This window comes from Engystomops pustulosus, chromosome 7 (genome assembly GCF_040894005.1).
Source record: "Engystomops pustulosus chromosome 7, aEngPut4.maternal, whole genome shotgun sequence".
NCBI classification, from domain to species: Eukaryota; Metazoa; Chordata; class Amphibia; order Anura; family Leptodactylidae; genus Engystomops; species Engystomops pustulosus.
In genome coordinates this window covers 67735315-67741912 of record NC_092417.1, presented here as the reverse complement: position 1 = coordinate 67741912, position 6598 = coordinate 67735315, and positions in this window count along the sequence as shown.

The following is a 6598-nucleotide window of genomic DNA, read 5'->3' as shown; positions in this document are numbered from 1 at the left end:
TTGTCATTTAGAAACAAATACACATGGCCACCAATATTGTACAGGCAGTCCCCGGGTTACGTACAAGATAGGGTCCGAAGGTTTGTTCTTAAGTTGAATTTGTATGTAAGTCGAAACTGTATATTTTATAATTGTAGATCCAGACAAAAAAAAATTTGGCCCCAGTGACAATTGGAGTTTTGCTGTAATGGGACCAAGGATTATCAATAAAGCTTCATTACAGACACCTTACAGGTGATTATTGCAGTCTGGGACTATAGTAAAGCATTCAAAGACTTCACCAGCGGTCAGAGGGGTCTGTCTGTAACTATGGGTTGTCTGTAAGTCAGGTGTCCTTAAGTAGGGGACCGCCTGTACTTACAAAGGTTGCCACCCAGCTTTCCCAGCATATCTACCTATTATATGATAGAAGGTGAGCATCATAATTCCACTTTTCTGAGTGATTTTGCTATTCAGGAGTCTTTAAAAGATGGGTGGCAATAATTAGATTCCAATCACTGTCACCCAACAAATTTGCCTAGTGAAATCTGAGTAGGTGATTGCAGTCGTACTACTTTCTTCTACGGATTTGGGATCCATGAACAAAAGAAAGCTGGGTGACAACTTATATGGCCACGATTATCTACAGATGTTGTCACCCAGTACTTCTGGTTTTACATCTATATGACCAGAGTTCATGGTATCAATGTATAACCAGGTAACTTTGCCTTTCAGGAGCCTAAGAATGCTGGAATAGCCACCTCTTCAATATAGGCCATACTTATATTTGTCACCCAGTTGTCTAAGAAACAAAATCCTGGAGCTGTGTACATTAATTGGAATCTATAGAAAACTTAGATGCAACTGCATATATACTTTTTATAGTAACCATAATATTGGGAACCCAACTTTTCCAGCTACAGAAATAACTAGGATGTATCATATTCATCTCTTCATAAAATCATACAGAATATAAAGGGGTTAAGACAAGGTTGGCGCATGGTCCCATTTACTTGTGTTGAGCTGTCATGCAGACTGACAGTTCATTACAATGTAATACCAAACACGGACGATGGCGGAAACTTTTATCCTACAGTTTTGTTAAAGATTACAGACGTTTGCCCGCACAGCTGTATATTTATTCCATACAAATATGTCCGTCAAGGTGCGTTTAATGCAGAGATTAGCGGCGCTGGTGTTTGCTTTTCTAGGGAAGCTGACGGCGCAGGGAATGGCGCAGTAACGCGTTGCAGATGTGCACAGAGACGGCTGACGATTTATAGGCCGTTGTCCCACCGTGGGAGCTGTACACAGAGGTCCACATCCCGATAACATCTGCTAGGATCGTTCCATGGAGAGGATTATGGGCCAATCCATGGTAATTCTCTGAATGATGTAGTGTAACCGGATGAAGCCACAATGGACATAGCACTGGGACAGAAGGTTTATCACTGTGTCTGGGAGTTGGAATCTCACAGATTATAAAGACTCAGTCCTCAGGGTCAACATGACTGCAACGTCAGTGTCAATTTATGGGGCAGGTTTAAACGTGCACAAGAAAAGATGAAGTAACATTAATATCCATCTAATATCTGAATATCTTCCATCTATTATCTAAAAGTAAATATTGACAGCGTCTGTAAAGTGCGATCTGTGGCTCTACCCGGCGACAAAAACCACAGCTCTAAGACAATATCCAAGAAACACCATTCAGAGTCCTGTTTCATGGCCTGCACCCACACCTGGGGACGGTACTCCGGGCACCATAATGATATATGATGCACAGAGCTCCTGCTTCCTCCCATATGTAGCAGAGCTGACACTGCTATTTCTTCTACTGCAGGGAGCACAGTATCTGGGAGCCTTCTCCACTATACACATAATAAAGATAAAACAGGAGGCTAAAAGAGTAACTTCACACACCTAGAGATGATGGATGATTCCGATCCGTAAAGAGATAAGTCTATCCATTAATTGAAAAGGGTTAAATCATTAAGCTTCTTCTTATGTCTCAGCTTTTAGTGGAATACAGTAAGGAAAGCGTAAAAGGAAAGAAAGAATTGTGATTGTGTCAAAAATGAGCATCTCAATTATTGATGAGGATTCTAGGTGGATTTTGTCAAACCGTTGAAATACCAATATGAGGTCCGAAAATCTTTTCAAAACTTTATCATAGTCAACCTTTGGTAAGACTGTCATCTTAATTAACCAATGAGTGCCCAAATCAGTGATGGAAGCCCTCATTGGTGGAGATGTCTGGGTAGAGGTGAGTACTTTCCGTTCTCCTGCCTACCCCTGCTTTGGGCACTGCTCTGTTCTGGGTCCTGAAAGAGTCAGGATGCAGAGAAGAGCTGTGCCAGAACAGGAGAGGACCCAATATTGGAAATGGGCTAATGTATGAACATGAATAAAGGAGTTGAATTTATTTTTATGTCTGATCTGGTGTCTGTAGCATTCCTTATTGTCTGTTCTAGGGCAGGGCTGGGCATGATGAAGCCCACAGGCCACATCCAGCTCGCTAAGTATTTTTTACTGGCTCATGTCACCACCCACAACAATCATGGTCGCAACTTCCACAACCGCGATCGCGGTGGATGGTCACGTTGGCCGGGCAAAAATACGGAGCAAGGGGGCATAAAGGAGGGAGCATTATAAAATGGGGCTTAATAGAGGGAGCATAAGGAGAAGGGGCACAATTGAGGGGGTATTATAAAGGGGTATAATAAAGGGGGGCCTTATAAAAGGGGGCATAAAGGATGTATTATTATTAAAGGGGCATAATGGAATGGGCATGAGGAGTGATGGCATTATAAGAAGGGGCATAATAAAGGGGGCATGATGAAGGGGGCATTATAAAATGGGGCATAATGGAAAGGGCATGAGGATTGGTGGCATAATAAAAGAGGGCTTAATAGAGAGAGCATTACTCATGATCCCAGCTGTTTAACCATATAGACCAGTGGTGGTGAAACTATGGCACGGGTACCAGAGGCCGTACTCGGAGCCCTTTATGTGGGCACCCGGGCCATCGCCCCAGCACACCAGACCAAATTATCTGTGAAGGACCTCCTGCTGGCCCCATGATTCTCTTTGTACAGAGGGACACTGGAAAGAAGCTACAATGATGAAAATTTTCCATCTTTCTACTGTGTTGCTGTCCTCAGGAGGCCAATATGATGATGTTGAACAGGGAACAACAAGTTACTGCTTTAATTTTTGTTTGGCACCTTGCGATAAATAAGGGGGGTTTTGTGTTGCAGTTTGAGCACTCGGACGCTAAAAGGTTTGCCATCACTGCTATAGACAATGCAATCATGGTGACTGCGGCATCTATAGGGCAATACTGTAATTACCCGGTGCAGCCTGTGTAGCTAGTGTGCCATACATTAGTATTATAGTATATTTCATTGAACAAGAGATGAAATGAATGGCGAACACAGTAAAATTTATTTAAAAAACACTAAAAATTATGATATTTTCACATCCAACCTCATAAAAAAGGATAAAAAGTGATTGAAAAGTAACATTTACCCCAACACAATACAATACAATGAAAAAACAATACAGCTTATCCCGTTAAAAAAGGAAGTTCTCTGTATACAAAAAAAATGTAAAAGTTTTGCCTCTTAGGCAATTAGTGATTTTCTTATCCCCAAGAAAGACCAAATAAAATCTCATTATTAGCTATTTAACCCCCCTAAATGATGAACCTGAAATGTGGATCTCATCCCAGAAATAAATAAGACCCCATATTTCCACATTACAAAAAAAACCACATTTTATAACCTGTAAAATGTGGCAGTGCAGATCTGCTCAGAATGGCGCAGCTTCCCTTCTATGCCCGGGCGTGCGCCCATACAGCATTTTACCAACACGTATGGAATATCGGCATACTCGGGAGAATTTGGGTATCAAACTATTCTTGGTAGTAGACTTTGCTTTTCACCTTAAAGTGACTTGGTCCTTAAGGGGAAAATGTATCAATCACTTAGGTAGCTTGTTGTCTGAGTCAATGGGGAAAACCTTGTCTTGCTTGAGGAAGAACTTTTGTTTGAAACACATTTTAAATTATTGGAATGTTTATATTATTGATCTGGTGATATTTTAAATATTAAAATTTGCTGGATACTTTCTTTCAATATCCAAAGCTGGGCAAGGATTTACTGTGCCTTGTGGAAATTGGGGGAGAGCACAATAGTTTTATTTTTTTTTTCTCACAACAGAAGTAGTTGGGTCAAAAGAAGGGACCATCCCTTCAAAAGATGGATCCCAGGAAGGAGTGACGTCTGACACATTTTCTGATACTATGATATTATGAGAAGATATCCGTCGGTCCTGTCCTACCGTATCGCTCTGTGCGCCCATTGCCGTCTATGGTGGATATATGTACGGCCGTACATACGTCCCTCCAATGGTCGTGAATGCAGCCCTGCATGGATTATTTGTACAGGTGGCAAGACTACACATACACCATGATATGTTTAATACATAATCCTATTCTTGGAAAGCTGAATGGGCACCATTATAGTGGCTATTACCTTACTGCATATTCTAAAGTTGTAACATAACAAGGTAGATGTAAATATATGAGAGCAAGACCTAATTTACATTACCATGTGTGCAAAACGGGGAGCAAACAAACCGTGTCTACTAAAATTGTCCGGCACGTTCCTGGTACAGCGATTGTTATCTGCTTGTGAGTTTATTCTCAGAGAACTGCATAGACATTTCCTCCAAATCAGGTGTGCCCCTCCTCCACTACACATGCTAAGGCAATCATTGGAGCCCGGGCATCAATCTTACCCCAAGTTACCTAATATACAATATGGGAAAGTACTTGTATGGAGTATGTAAAATACAAGGTGACTCCATAATGACTGGGGTGATATACAGTATATGTATCTAGACGAGGCCTCACTTCAGGTGGAGCACAATCACGGTAGGGACCTGTAGGATTTACAAGGTTCTGGTGCTTAAAATGCAGGTTCCTGCCCCTCGGGGGTAGCGAGGTGTGTTTCTAATTTACCATTTACCTGCTGTGTATTATTTTTTGGTAGCTCGCGACCTGATTTAAGGTAATGTCATGTATAGTTTCATTCACTAACGGAGCTAGCTGATCTATGGCTTACTCAGTCATCATGTACAGAGTGAAAGTGCTGGGAGAAGCCATATTAGATGGAGAATGGGGGTGATTTATCGATTACAGTGCCACCTCCCTTCTCCTTCTTTACTGTCAGAGACAGGAGCCAATGGATATAAAGAATTATTAGTGGCAAACTCGTAATATTTCATTGTATTGTTCAGGGTAAATGGACAAGGAAAGTGGTATTTGTCTCTAATAATCAAGAGAGAATATCTGTGCTTGCGGTCAGTGAACAGATAAATTTAGAACTGTTGGGGTTCATCAGGGCTCAGTCCTCTTCTCTTTTCCCTCTATACTGCTCCTTTTGGACATATAATCAGCAGATTTGGTTTCCAGTATCATCTCTATCCAGATACCCAGCTATATTCTTCTGCCTTACATCATGTCCTCTCTCTTCTTGAAACTTAATTTTTCTAAGATTGAACTTCTTGTTTTTCTACTATTAACCGACCCAACCCTGATCTCTCCATGTCGGTCTGTGGGAACACTATAACTGAGGCAGCAGGCCCGCTGTCTTGGGTTTGTGCATGACTGCAACCTCTCTTTTAAGCTACATTCACACGACAGGGAGGGGGGCGTATCTACGGCAGCAAGTGTGCCGCCGTACATATGCCCCCCATAGAGGAGTGCTCACCGTACTGTTCCATAGCCGCAATAAAATAGAGCATTCTCTATCTTTGGCCGTATTTATGGCTGCACAGCATTGTCTACAATGAAGAGGAGAGGGGTCACCACTCCTCTCCAGCACGGATCATGTATGTGCAACCGGCATATGTTTAGGTAAATGTAGCCTTACACTGTATGTTCAACCACTTGCTCTCTCTTGCCACATGCATATTAGAAACAGCTCTAGAATCTGCCCGTAACTCCCATCGGTCTCCCGCTTACTAAACTCTCTCCTCTCCAATCTATTCTTAATGCAGCAGCCAGAGTCTTTTGGAGTAAACAGCCAATTTGTGCCAGGTTGTCGTCTCTTTCCAAATACAGCTTAAATTAATCACCCTCATCCACAAAGCTCTGCACAGTTCTGCACCTCCTTATCTCTTCCTCTCATCTCAGTCTATTGCTCAGTGATATTAGATTAATCTCTACCTTAATTTTAACTTCTCACTCACATCTCCTCATAGACTGTAAGCTCTTGTGAGCAGGGCCCACACTCCTATTGTTCCATATGACTGTTTGTACTCAGTAATGTAGTATTTTATTTATATATGTCCCCTATGATTTGTAAAGTGCTATGGAATATAATGGTGTTATATAAATAAAGATTATTATTATTAAGACAACAACACTGCTGAATCTTATCCATGGAAATCTTGCAGTGGGATTTTTTTGTTAGGCCATTGAAATTCCGGACAAATTTGTTGTAGTTTACTATTGCTGCCATTGTTGTCACCCTACAACAGGTACGACATGCTCTACAACAGGTAAAAAAAAAAACAGTACAGCATACAACATGTAATAGAATAATATAGT